This window comes from Nuphar pumila, chromosome 6, assembly GCF_984573655.1.
Source record: "Nuphar pumila chromosome 6, dmNupPumi1.hap1.1, whole genome shotgun sequence".
NCBI classification, from domain to species: domain Eukaryota; kingdom Viridiplantae; phylum Streptophyta; class Magnoliopsida; order Nymphaeales; family Nymphaeaceae; genus Nuphar; species Nuphar pumila.
In genome coordinates this window covers 79,620,741-79,636,229 of record NC_143254.1, presented here as the reverse complement: position 1 = coordinate 79,636,229, position 15,489 = coordinate 79,620,741, and positions in this window count along the sequence as shown.

Below are 15,489 nucleotides of genomic sequence, written 5' to 3'. Positions count from 1 at the left end.
AATGGTCGCCAAATTGGGAAGGTCCCTATGTTATCAAAGAAGCATTACCCCACAACTCATATCGGCTCATCAACGCCAATGGGGTAGAATTGCCAGATCCCATTAATGCTCGACACTTGAAAAAGTTCTACACTTGAAACATTTAGTCTCCTCTTGTAATCTTCCTGTTTCCTTCAAATAATGATTCAACTTTCTTTCCCAGTAACACTGGGGCATTTTTAAAATTTTGTTCTGTATGCAGGCAGGATAAACAAATTCCTCATTTCACGCACTTGTGCATTCATGTGCATCAATTCATATTCATTTGCATTCAACTACATTAACAACAATCCAGTCAGTATTGGGATTTCAACAAACAGTCCCATCACGGTCGCCAAACCTGTTATCGTCGCGAAACCATTTCCCTCTCTCTTCCGCAAGGAAGGGAAGACGGGAAAATTTCGCGACGATAACAAGTTTTCTTTTGTTCACGATAACAACTGCATTTTTATCCTGCCTACGATTTTCAAAAATCATATGTTTTCTCTCATTGGATTTTCAATCCTTTTGTCTATTCGCAAAATTCTTTGCCTGATTTTCCTCGTGAATATCTTGATTATTGCGGTGGAAATTGTTTACCCACTTGCCTTCTCCTTATTCTAAATCCATTTGCGGATTGTTTTTCCAAAAGATATCTCTTTCCTTCAAAAATGGTGTTTTCCTCGTGGTTGACGACCTCGCCTAGGTAACAAGGCACATTTTCTGTTGTTCATTTCTCTTGCAAAAGGATGACAACACAATTGTCGTAATCCTTACGATGACTCAATCCCTAGTAATGGGATAATCTTCCAATGGTCTACCATATTTTTCTCAAAATCCAAAAATTTTTCTTAAAGTCTGATCCTGTCTTTGTCTCGCAGAGTCCTGCAGAGAAAGAGAGAGAATATAAGAAAGCCTTCACAGCATTTGATGGTTCGAACAAGGTCAGGAAGAAGAACCACATCACCACAGTACTCCTCAGCCTCAAAAGAAGAGATGGGCTCCCCGCGACCCGTCAGAAGTCAAGAACAGCAGCAAGAGGACGATGGCATAGATCCTCAAATGTATGCAATGTTTCAGAAAATGATGAAGAGGATGATGAGTGAGCAGGCTGGCACCAGCTCAGAGAAAAATCCATTCAGTCAGAAAATTAGAGATTGTGTGGCCAAGAAATCAACCAAGGAGCATGTTCAAGATACTTCGGACGAAGAAGAATCAGCAGATGATACCGAGGAAGAATGCGAGATCATTCATGGAACAACTCGCAAATCAAAGGGCCAAACAATAGAAAAACTGCTTCAAGCACAGTTAAAAGAAATGGCCAAGATAGTCAAAGATTTACAAGTTCGAGATAAAGGCAAGAAAGTCTTCACTAGCGAGGATTTCTATGATGGCCTAGAAGGAGACGAAGATCTGGAGAATTTGCCCCGCAAGTTCATTAAATTTGATGGTTCTGGTGATCCTAAAGCCCACCTTGCCACGTTCTTCGCCGAATGCTCCAAATTCAAGAGAGACAATAGGGCTCTATTTCTCTGTTTTCCTCGTAGCTTAGAAGGCACTGCCACCAAGTGGTACTCCGAGCATATCAATCCAATTGAGCTGCGAGAATTCGATAAGGTGGTCAACCTATTCATTGAGCGATTTCTGTTAAATACTGAAGCGCTCCCAACATTGAGCCATCTCTGCAATCTAAGGCAGAATGAAAATGAAAAGGAAAGGGACTTCATTCGCAGATGGAGAGAGACCTGCAACAAAATGAGGGATCCTATATCAGAAAGGCATGCTTTATCCTTAATCCTCAACAATTTTTCGCAACCTCTGAGAGGATTAATCTCTACCTCACCCTCCAAGTCTTTTGTTGAACTCATTGAACGAGCTGAATGGCTCGAAATGGGAGTAGAGAATGGAGTCTATGAAGGCCTTACCATTGCAAGAAATAGTCAAGATGCCAAAAAGAAGGCTCACTTCACTTTTGCGGCCAAATCTTTCAATAATAGCAAAGGCAACAAGAATGATCATGGCAACAGTTTGGAGAGAATCAAAAGGCAAAAAGGGAAGGACATCAACAGTGATAAACCTCACCAATCCAGCCCTCAGCATCAAAAGAAAGATCAGGAAAAATCAAAGCGCAAGGACTGGAGAACTGATCAAGAATTCACCCCTCTGGATCAGACACTCGAGAGTATACTCGAGTATATGCTTGAGAAAGACCTTGTTCAGTTGCCTAAAGCTAGTGATCCTCCAGCAATTATGGGCAGATTCAAATAACAGTTTTGCAAATTTCATCGAGCAGTAGGGCATGATACAGAAAACTGCTTCGTCCTTAAGAACATTGTTCAAGACTGCATTGACAAGAAGCTCCTCGTTGAAGATGGAAAAGAGGACTAGTCATCCTGACTAAGCTATTTCCACAATCATTCCAGAAGATGACAATGCCAACAATTTCCCATTTTTCATCTTGCTTTTTAAAAAAGAATAATGTAATCCCATTCTCCTTTCTTGATTTTAAAGCATCAATAAAGTCATCGAATTTATCAATAGCTTGGCGCCATCTTATTTGCTTCTTCTTCCTTTTCAAAATATCTCTCTTGTGAGGAATGATCTTGAGAATGTCTATCAAGTCAAGAAGCTTGTCGCCTTATTCATCAATTATCCTTTTTATATTCAAAATTTTCCTCCCTAGTTACACTGGGGCATTTTTTTTGAAAAATTATCTTTACCTCAAAACATCCTGTATGCAGGCAGGATAAACCAATCTCTCATTTTGCATATATATGCACTCACTTGCATTAATTTTGCATTCATTTACATTTCATGTGCATTTGCATTTCATTTTACATTAATTCTGCATCCATTATCTTCCCCTTCAGGTTAAGGGATAAACCTGAATCATTTTCCATAATTCTTCAAATTTCGACCCTCTGGTCATCCAATTCTTCGATTTCGACCTCCGGGTCATCCAATTTCCAATTTTCAAATTACCAAAATTCTCAATTTCGACTGCCAAGTCATCCAATTTCCATTCCCCGTTCAGGATAAGGGGATAATCCTAAAATCGTTCATAGCAACAATCCAACTCTATATAATAGTCCTCGTTCTTCATTGAACTAATAGTGTTCCAAGTGAACTGATAGTCGTTCTTCATTGAACTGATAGTGTTCCAAGTGAACTGATAGTCGTTCTTCATTGAACTGATAGTGTTCCCAGTGAACTGATAGATGTTCCTCATTGAACTGATAGTGTTCCAGTGAACCGATGGTCGTTCTTCATTGAACTGATATTATTCCCAGCGATGGTCATTCTTAATTGAATTGATATTGTTCCCAGTGAACCGATGATCGTTCTTAATTGAATTGATATTGTTCCTAGTAAACCGATGATCGTTCTTAATCAAACTGATATTATTCTTAAAGATGGTCGTTCTTCATCGAACTAATAGTGTTCCCAAGTGAACTGATAGTCGTTCTTCATCGAACTGATTTCGTTCCCAAGTGAACTGATAGTCATTTTTTATCAAACTGATAGCGTTCCCAAGTGAACTGATAGTCGTTCTTCATCGAACTGATAGTGTCCCAAGTAAACTAATAGTGTTCCAAGTGAACTGATAGTCGTTCTTCATTGAACTGATAGTGTTCCAAGTGAACTAATAGTCGTTCTTCATTGAACTGATAGTGTTCCCAGTGAACTGATAGATGTTCCTCATTGAACTAATAGTGTTCCAATGAACCGATGGTCGTTCTTCATTGAATTGATATTATTCCCAGCGATGGTCATTCTTAATTGAATTGATATTGTTCCTAGTGAACCGATGATCGTTCTTAATTGAATTGATATTGTTCCTAGTGAACCGATGATCGTTCTTAATCGAACTGATATTATTCCTAAAGATGGTCGTTCTTAATCAAACTGATTTTGTTCCCAATGAACTGATGGTCGTCTCCTTTAGATAGGAGATGATAATTTTCGTCACGGATGTATTGAGCCGGACCTCAAATGCTCACTTTCACCAAAGATTTCAAGAAAATTTTGTCAATTTGTCAATCAAATTATTTGTTGATTTCAGAATTTTATTTCACAAAATTTTACCTCAGTTTACCTTCAGCATTACTTCCAAGAGAATGAAGCTTTTGCGAAAAGAGATTCAGAATTCAAATTCTTTCTATTGGCCAACCAAAAGGATGAAGGATAAATCCTCGATATGGCCAGAAAAGAAGATTCAATGTTATTGAAAAGCCATAGATGATTGATATTGATTGCAGTCAAATGACACACCTTTAAAGATTATTCTTGTAAAGACGAGGCAGTGAAAATATCCTGAGTGCTAGAAAAGAGAGCATTTACCCAAGCCCTGTCTCCTCAGAATCACCTAAGCTGCAATTAAATATCCGCATAAGGGATCTCTCACCTGTCGTCAAGATGAAGGCGAATTAGGCGAGTAGACCCCCGGGGCCAAAGAAGATTCGAAACATCTCCAAGATGACGGAGTTTGCGACGGATTCTTCCAGAGAAAGTCCAACGCACTGTCGAGATGAAGGCAGATGCGATGAACCTCCCGACAATCCCCAAAAGATATTTAGTTTCCGCTATCATCCAAAGATCTCTAACCCATGAGCCAATATCATCAAAGAAGGATCGAAACATCTCCAAGTTGAAGGAGTTTGTAACGTACGCTTCCAAAAAAGAGAGAAAAAGAGGAAAAAGAAAGAGAGAAAAAGTCTATACATCTCCAAAATGAAGGAGACTGTAGCAAAAACCCAAAAGAGCCAAAAGAGTGCAGCAAGATTATCATGAGAGAAGCTTCCAGGATATCAAACTACCAAATTTATCAAGAATCCTCTTTAAATTTATGAAATTCTATTATCAATATTCTTTCATCAACTGCTTTCATAATATCAAATTCTCTTAAATGTTCCTATCAAGGAAATTGATAGCTTCCTTGAAGAAGGTCAATTGCAAGCAATTTGGATTTCAAGTCTTGATTCTACGAAGTGAAGATTGTTTGGAGGTAATGCTTTGGGTAGAAAGTGAGGAATATCTTTGCAATAATGTGCAACATCTTCAAAAACTTTGAATCAACAACATAATTCTCAATATTTTGACAATGTTTTCTAGCTATCTTGACGTGAAGTGAGAGCTCGATATCCGTCCTTGATACATCCTGACACCAATTTTAAATCCCTCTTAAGGACTTGATTCCTTCCCTTCTTTGAGAGCGTAAACTCTCAGAGTCGCACACTTCCCTGTGTTCCCACTGTCCAACCATAGACAGTCCATTTCGGTTCGAGGTCGAGCCACCAATCATTTTCTCGTAAAAGGCAATTTCAAAAGCTATTTTAGTCTCAGCAATGAGACTCCCAAAATCAACCCCTTTTCAAGCTTTAGGGACCCCATTTTCTTCCTTTTGCAAAACCCTTGTCGGATTTATTGTGCAAAATCCGAAGGTTCCATCATAGTCTCTTCTTTCGAGGATTCCGTCCATTTTCCGCCCGATCAGGATAAGGGTACAAACCTGAGCCTCAATCAATGAGGTATTTCATCTTTCGCCCGATCAGGATAAGGGTATAAACCTGAGCCTCCTTCAATGAGGTATTCTATTTTCTGCCCGATCAGGTTAAGAGTCAGAGCCTGAGCTTCGTTCCATACGGAGCATTTCCTGTCCCATCCAGGTTAAGGGCATAAACCTGAACTTCGCTCTCACAAAGTGAGTTTCTCCTCTTCATTTCTCCATTTCATATCTACCATCTTCTTCGGGCTAACTTCTTCATACCCAGTCAGATCCTTCTAACTGGGGCATTTTTTTTATATATATAGCCCAAATTTGGTGTGTTTTCTTTGCCACTAAGCTCGACCATAAGCCAGCTTAGTAGCAAAGAGGGGCATCTGTAAACACCCCAAATTTTCACTCACCTTCTTGACATCACCCTCAATCATCATATTTCAGTTCTTCAGAAGCAATGAAGGGCAAAATGGTCATTTTCTGAGATTGAACCTTGCAGAAAGTCCTAAATTTCATTCTTGAGCCTCAAAATTTCTATATTTAGGTTCAGAGACATCTTCAAATTGCAAAATTTCAAAATCCTCTTTCTTGATAAAAAGTTAGAATTTCCAAGTCCAAGCTCAGAGTGACATTTCATAAAACATGTATTTGCATAACATTGCATCATTTCACTGCATAGCATGCCAGTTTGAGATCCAGAACTCCTGATTTTCAAAATTGTCAATCCAGATTTGATTTTTAAACTTTTCAAAATCGATTTTTAAAACCCTGGGTATTCAAAATTATTAAATTTTCTCATTTTACCCCCAGGACTTTGAATTACAAAAATCTTCTCAAGAAAAACAATCTGGATATTTGGATATTGATTTTAAAGATTTTATCTTAAAACTTTTTGCAAAAGATTTTAAATCTCTTTACAATTTTTTTTTTACATTTACTTTATCCATATTTTGCTCTGAAAAACCAATTTTTCCAAATTCTTGAAAACAAATAATGTTTTATCTCGTATCTTCAAATAAATGGAGCGGGACCCACCCGAAGTCCATACCAATTTGCAATTTTTTTTTTTTTCAATATTATTCATTTTTAGTTAGTGGGCCCACACACATGTGGCACCCCAATTGAAAATAAAAGAAGTTGCCAACACAAAATAAAGCTTTATTTTCAAAAGAATTTTAAATATGGCTGAGGTGGCATCTCCCATTTATTATTATCATTAATTTTTTTTTCTTTTATGATATCACTATTCATTTTTTTAGAAACAGTTTTTAAAAATGCTTAGTTATCTAAGACTTAGGTCAACAAACCCAAAATGATTTTAAAAAAAAACTAAGATTTTGTCCAGCCTCTAAAACGGCGAGTTTTCAAAATTCAGTTACAAAAACTTTCAAAAGTTTTCAAAAAAAAAATTTGTAACGGAAGGGAGGGCTGCGTTTTTTTTTTAAAAGAGGGGAAAGTTTTTAAAAAGGGGGGCAGGGCATTCACGAGGGAAAGGAGGTAGCCGATTGAAAGGGGAGGGGAGAGTCGATTGAAAGGAGAGGGTCGATTGAAAGAAGGTAGCCGATTGAAAGGGGGGAGGTCGATTGAATTGGAGGCGTTTTGGGTTTTGCAGTGTCTCCACCACCAGCACCATCCTTCATCCTTCTTCATTCTACCAGCAGGAGATACAACAGCCATCCCACGGTTGCTGTCTCTTCAGCCTATCAACAGGAGACACCCAGTAGAGGTCCAGCCACAGCAGCCAGCTCACGCCTACCTTCCTTCATTCTAGCCACAACAGGAAGCCCAGCGTGAAGATCACCTTCTTCATTCCAGCCACAGCAAGAAACTCCAGCCAGTGTGTTTATCATCTCCATCTTCTTCAACATTCCACCTCCAGCCAACTGCTGCTCCCCATTTTCATTCAATCCAGCAGGGGATCCAGCGGATCTTTTTTTTTTTTAGCTCACCAGTGTGAAGACCATCTGGCGTGAAGCAGTTGTTCCTGCCATCCTTCCTTCAGCCCACCAACAGGAGAACCAACGTGTTCTTGCTCCCATCTTCCTCAACCCAGCTAGCTTATTCATTTTGCCTTCAGCTCAACCACACGCTCCAGAAGAAGACAAGTCTCCAGCAATTGGTATTCTGGAATCTTCTAGTCAACCCTTGTGGGTCCAGTTCACCCTGTAGGAAGAGTTTCTTCAGCCCCTGCTGAATCAAGGTAAAGAAATCCCCTGTACATCTGCAGATTTCTGCAAATATTCTTCTTTTTTGTTGAATGTCCTGTAACCTGTGTCATTCTCACATTTTTTTTTTTTGTATATATATATATATATATATATATATTTTGTCTCTATGTTACAGTTTGCTCATTTTATAGATCGTTAATTATTCCTGCAGTAACTCATTTTCCCCATTACATTCTCACAGTTGGCATTTATATGCTAACCATATAGTGCTTTTTCCCTGTAGATTTACATTTTGCTATTGCCTTCAGTCCTACCTAGATACTTTATGATAGGCACAACACTATTGTTTATATCCATATCATGCGTATAATATCACTACATTGAATTGATGCACAGTACCTGCCATATATGCTGTTACAACATCACTCCATGGCATTAGCCATTCCAGCATTACACCACCCTCACCTATGTTGCACACCTCCAACACTTCAGCCATTGTTTGCATTTTTCTTTTTTACATTTCCATCATATTAAGCTATAGCTTTTGTACCTAAGTATATGATCTGCTTTAACACTCCCCAGCACCCTTCACCTTCACACAGTTATAGCTTTAATCTCCCTTGTGCAATTTTCTTTTGTAACATATCCATGGGTATATACATGTATGCTATATATTTCACTGTGTTATCATTTTATTTAAATAGCTCTTTTCCCTGATATGTCTATTGTTTATTGTATCAATATTACATATTGAGTTATATAAGATTCTGTATTGACATCGGTTTATGGATTCAGTATATTCTTGTTTTATGTGACAGAATTTAGCTTAGGTAAAGTTGATCCTATAAGCTTAATAAGTTCAAGAGATGTAATGTGTTGGTCATTTAACATTTGCAGGTTATCCTAGTAGTTCCTGTACTTATTATAGTTCATAATTTTTTTTTTTTATACATACATCTGTGTTTGTGATTTCATCTCTCCATTAAGCTTTTCACCGCCTTGTCATAATTTTCTTGAAAATAGTCCATTGTTCCCACAGTGCATTTCCTGCACATATCCATTTTCTGCTGCAAATGTGCAGTCTTGACAATCGGCTATGTTCATGAACGAATATATCCATATCCGTTCATGATCTATATGCCATCTTTTGCATGCTTCATTATTGATATATAGAGAAGCTCTATACCCATTTTTATTGAAAAATACATTATAATTTGAGAAATACGGCTGTGTGAAATCACCTACAGAAACTGTATATACCTGTATTTTCTGATTTTACCCATTATATGGAATTTGCCTTTACATGTATATTTTCTTATTATAGGTATATATATATCGATATATATGTATATCTACCTAAATATATACGTATATATGTCTATATATATGTATATATATACATATACATATACTTATATGTATATATATATATATATCCCTTCATGTGCATTGGATATCACATATATTTTTCTTTTTCTTTTACTTTTTGCAAATATATCTTCCTTATCATATATCATTTATCATGAATTCAAGTATTTTTATATCTACATGTATATCTTTGTTGTATATAATATATATATAGATGTCCATTTCCTTGGTTATTTTGTACTAACTCTCATTTTGCAGGAAAATCTAGAAGAGGTTGATTCATTGGCTCCATTTCAATTTTCTTTTACTTTATGTTATGCAATGTAACAATCCAATGTAAACCTTGGAATAAGATTTACTTTTACTGCTTAGATTAGGCCGCATCTCATATAGTTTGATTTCAGTAATATCCTGATTCTATGATGCATATATCTCAATTTTCAAAACCCACCGTGGATGAACACGAATGGCATGTGCACCAACTCTTAGAGAGTTGATGAACTCGGTGGAGTCCATATTTACGGCCCTAGTCGGAATATGGATGAGACCCAGATTCATCATCTCTCTACCAGTCACATTGAGCCTACACTCTTAGGCTATCTTGAAAATGCACCTCATATTTCCAATGTTTTCAAAATATTGTGAATTAACTCAAATAAACCCTGAATATATTCATGGCCACAGTCAGAATATGTGAAGGATTTATTTTGGCTTAATCCACATTTTTCCAATAAAATTTTCAGAAATCTTTTCAAACTGCATTCATTCATTCAAATCATCTGCATCATTTGTTTTCTCATGATTTTCTCAAGAAATTTTCATTTCATGGAATCGATTTCTCAAGAAACTATGATGATATTCGAAGTTGGATTTTCCCAAAATCAAAGTTTTCCCATGATTTTCTCTGAAAATGTTATTTTCTTAAGATTCTTTTTAAAAGGAATTTTTCATCTTTCTCAAGAATCCAAGTTGATTTTCCAGCATTTCAAAAGACAAGATTCTCAGGAATTCAATTTCCTAAGTTTTGAATTTCCTTCTCCAATGAATTTTTCCTATAAATTTCCTATCCTTTTCTTAAGAAAATTCTCAAAGTCTGCGTTTTCTCAACAAGTGCTTTCCTTTTCAAATATTCATCTTTTCTCAAGAATTCCTTCAAATTTTCCTGAGATTCTCATTTCTTCATGGTTTTCCAAGCCTTTCTAAACTTTCTCAAACTTTTCCCGAGATTATCATCTCTTTGTAGTTTTCCAAGTCTTTATAACTTTCTCAAAATTTTCCCAAGAGTATCATTTCTTCATAGTTTTCCAAAGACTTTATAAACTTTTACAGGATTTTCTCGATATTCTCATCTCTTCAAGATTTTCTAAGTCTTTATAAACTTTCCCGAGATTTTCAAACCTTCTTCGTCTGAGTTTCCTGAGAGATTGATTTCCATCTTTTCCTGAGAAATACTTTTCAACTCCAAATATTTTCTAATCATACATCATATTTTTCAACTTGCATTTTACAAAATTGCATAGTACATGCCTGAATTCTTTGTGCATTTAGGATAGAACACAATTTCGATAATTTTACTAGGTCAAGCATAATTTTGGTCCTTGATTCGATTACCCCTGTTAAAGGCGGCAGGAACGGTCGAACCTCGTACCGACAGGTCGAGCCCCATCCCATGGATTTTCCCGCAATTTTCAAAACGGAGGCGAGTATTTTTAAAAACAATTTCCAAAATCCGGTCAAGTTTGAATCGCGAAAGCATTTTCCCTCTCTCTTCCGCAAGGAAGGGAAGACGGGAAAAATTTTGCGACGATAACAGACGAGCGAATCCCATCTCTCCATTTTTCTCGCAAATTTTCAAAATGGAGGCGAGTTAAATTTCTAAATATTTTCAAATTTAGGTCAAGTGAGACCGCGCAAAAGAGTTCCTCTTCTCTTTTTCTTTCTTTCTTTTCTCTTCTCTCTTTCTTTTCTTTCTTTTATTATTCCCCCTTCAAAAAGGAGGAAAATAGAGGTTGAAAAAGGGAAAGAGAAGGAAGAGAGAGAAAACCATAAAGAGAGGAAAAATTTTGCGATGATCACAGTTTTGGCGACCGTGATGGGACCCATCTTCATCCGGTCGAATTTGTGCCTTTTGTTTTGCTTTAATATTTTCTAAGTCTTTATTCTTCTATGTCAGCTTCATTTTCATGCAGACCTTAGGAGCCTAGACTCTGTCCTAAAGCTGACATCATTGCATATAGGATCAAAGTATGGTTTGGTAGGACCATATTGAGGAGATTATTCCATGTTCACATTAGACTTAGGTCTGAAATACAACTCTCCTCAATCTTAGGGATTGAATGTAAACAATGTATGCAAGTGTATGCTTCTTTTCATTTAAATCTATCTCTTTTAGGACTTGCATTAGAGCCTTCTGATTTTATTGCATGTTGATCATATTTTGAAAAACATCCCTACTTATATTGTCCCGGTCTTCACGTTGCTGGCCTGTCTCACTGAACCATAGTTCGAGAGAGACCCTCACAATTGGACCACTTATTTGAGTTTGCGCCCCCCTACCACGTACCTAAGGGACATAGTCGAGGTATATCGGTAGGTGCTCAAGGATGTTGGGAAGCCATTACCTTAGAACCGAAGAGATGTCTTATATGCCATGTACTTCGAGCTTCGGCTTGAGTATATCGGTGTACCTTGATTGGAATCAGATGATATAAAACTTAGAGTTAGGATTAAGGTCCTATCAGCCATTTCAAATATTGCATATAGAGTCAGCTTTAGGGAGTGCTGTTTGTACATCTTTGCTTGTATATCTGTGATCGTACAATATTTTATATCTTCCTTATATTTTCCAAAATCCTGGGTATATATTGTTCAAAAATTTCCCCTTTTGTTTTTAAAACCCAGGTGTATTTTTCCTTTATTTTTCTGATTTCTTTAAATTGTTTGATCTTGCCTGCAATTCTTCAAATTTTTCTTTAAATATCCTCTTTCAATTTTTTTTTATTCTTTTGATAAAATAAATTTTTGTCAGGATATGTCCCTTTCAAAATTAAATATTTGTTCATCCTTTTCAGAAAAACAATGTGGTTGTCACAAATTTTTGGTGACAACCCAATCCCTCGTAATGGGATATTTTCATTATCAGACTTTGATTTCCTCCTTTATCATAATTTCCTCCAATTTTTTTTCTAAATATCCCATTCTTACCTTCAGAGAGGACATTGACATTTCATCATGGTTCGGACGAGGACCGGAAAGGAAACAGTGCCCCCAGTAAAGCGACAGTGAAGGAGAAGAAATGAACTCCATCAGGTCATCCAAGCAGCAAGGCCAAGAAGCGGATAGCAATGTTGACTCAGCTACATACAAGTTGTTTCAGAAAGTGATGGCCAAAATGATGTCTGAACAGGCTTAGGAAAACCTTGAGAAAATATCTTCTAAAAACAAAGCCAAGGGAAAAGTCAGCAAGAAGCAAGTTCAGTATGACAGCACTTCAGAGTCAGCAGAGGAGGATTCAGAGGAAGAGCAGCCGGCGTATTTTCACAATCCCTTGTATCGGCCCAAGAAAATCAATGAGGGGCATGAGTCAGCAAGCAAAACCAAGTTTCAGATCCCAGCAGAAGATCCGATGCAGGAGAAAATGAGAGAAATGACTCGTGCAATCAAAGACTTACAAACCCAAGACAAAGGCAAAAAGGTTTACATCGGTGCAGATTTTTATGACGGACTAGAAGGAGATGACAACTGGGAAGATCTTCCTCGTAAATTCATAGAATTTGATGGGACCGGCAACCCCAAGGCTCATCTGGCCACATTTTTCGCCGAGTGCAACCGATTCAGAAAGAACAATAGGGCTTTATTCTTATGCTTTCCACGCAGTCTGGAGGGAGTTGCAGCAAGATGCTACGCCAACCACATCAACTCGATTGAACTGCGAGAATTTGACAAAGTCATCAACTTGTTCATTGAAAGGTTTCTCTTCAATATGAGGCTCCGCCTACCTTCAACCACCTATTCAATCTGAAGCAAAATGACAATGAGAGGGCAAAAGATTTCATTCATAGATGGAGATCCACCTGCAACCGGATGAAAGATCCGATATCAGAGGGGCATGCACTCTTAATAATTTTGAACAATTTCTCTCAACCTCTGAAGGGTCTGATCTCTACTTCTCCGTCTAAATCTTTCATCAAGTTAATAGAGCGAGTCGAATGGCTCGAAATAGGATTAGAGAATGGAACCTATCATGGCCTCACCTTGGCAGGAGGCAGTCAGGACGTGAAAAAAAAAACCAACTTCGCCTTTTCTACCAGTTCCTCCAACAATAATGGCAAAAACAAAAGAGGTGGCAGAAAGAACCACACTGGCGGGTCAGGCAGAGATGATTGCTCCGGTCAAAAGGATGAGATCAATAGGCAGAATAACATCACTCCCTCGAGCATCCAGTTAGAATCAAAGCCTCAAGGAAAACCAAAGCACGATGGTTGGGGATATGACCGTGAGTTTACCCCCTTAGAGCAATCGCTTGAAAAAGTTCTTGAGTATATGACAACAAAAGAGATGGTTAAACTTCCAAAGGTAGCAGATCCACCTGTGACTATGGGAAGGTTCAAGGACCAGTTCTGCAAATTCCATCGAGCGATGGGGCATGACATCGAGCACTGCATTGTTTTCAAAAACATCGTCCATGACTGCATTGATAAAAAGCTGCTGGTGGAAGATCAAGAAAAAGAGTAGCTACCCGTCCTGGCCTAGCTTCCCAAACCATGTCAATATTTTTCTGCTTTCTCTCTTTTCAATCACCTAATAGGGACAACTCAGTCCTAGTCTTTTGTGACCTTTGGTCAACAAGCTTATAAATATTTCAGTCATTGTTATCAATGTTTTCCTATCAATGAAAATGTCAAATTTTCTTCATACCTGTTGATATCAAATACCTCTATCCTTCGCCACGATGGGGCATTTATTTTAGGAAAATTTGTATTTCTCCTATTCTTTTTAAATTAAGGGACAATCCCAAAACATCATGAGAGAAATGATATTACCTATGAGGGATTTTCAAAATCATAAAAATCTTGAGAATTTCTACAGAAACTTCTTCATGATCACCAAAAGTTCAAATATTTTGATCTAATTTCCTTCAAAATAAACTATCACATCGATTTTCCTTTTTCAAAATAGGTTTTTAAACCATTATCTTCAAAATTAACCCTCATGATGATCTCTCATGATGATTCCTTTTAAAAGGATCAGATCTCACATTGATCATTCTCCTTATAGTGGACTATCTTCCCAAAAATGATTTTTCACCTATCTTTTAAATAAACATTTTTTTCAAGATCCCATATGCAGGCAGGATCAGAAAAACTCCTTCTCTTAAATCTTATAAATTTTCAGTTAAATTTGATATTTATATCAGTTTCATTCATTTTATTCATATTTTTGTCAAGTTTATATCAATTTTATCAATTTTTTATCAAGTTTATCGATATTTTCTCAATTCCATTAAATTTTATCAAATTTTTACCCTTTCAGGTTAAGGGATAAACCTGATGCCTCTTTCCCATGAGGTATTTCTTTTTTCCTTCTATTTTCCCGCTCAGGTTAAGGGATAAACCTGACCCTCGTTGTCCGAGGTGTTCCCATTCAGGATAAGGGATAATCCTGAAATCCCTCATAGGAGCGATATTGCTACCTGTGAGAATTCTTTGTGCAAAACATTTTTTCTTCAATCTCTCTGTATTTTTGTAAATTTCTATCAATTTCTCTTTTAATTTTTCCCAAAATTCTTTTATTCTTTACCCTTTCAGGTTAAGGGATAAACCTGATGCCTCTTTCCCATGAGGTATTTCCTTTATTCTTTTTACCCTTTCAGGTTAAGGGATAAACCTGATGCCTCTTTCCCATGAGGTATTTCCTTTATTCTTTTTCCCCTCAGGTTAAGGGATAAACCTGGCCCTCGTTGTCCAAGGTGTTCTCATTTAGGATAAGGGATAATCCTGAAACCCCTCATAGGAGCGATATTGCTACCTGTGAGAATTCTTTGTGCAAAACAATTTTTCTTCAATCTCTCTGTATTTTTGTAAATTTCTATCAATTTCTCTTTTAATTTTTCCCTAAATTCTTTTATTCTTTACCCTTTCAGGTTAAAGGATAAACCTGATGCCTCTTTCCCATGAGGTATTTCCTTTATTCTTTTTACCCTTTCAGGTTAAGGGATAAACTTGATGCCTCTTTCCCATGAGGTATTTCCTTTATTCTTTTTCCCCTCAGGTTAAGGGATAAACCTGACCCTTGTTGTCCGAGGTGTTCCCATTCAGGATAAGGGAAAATCCTGAGACCCCTCGTAGGAGCAGTAATGCTACCAATGAGGATTCTTTTGTAAATACAAGTTTTATCAATCTTTATTGACTTTCTAGATTTATATCAATTTCCCTTCAC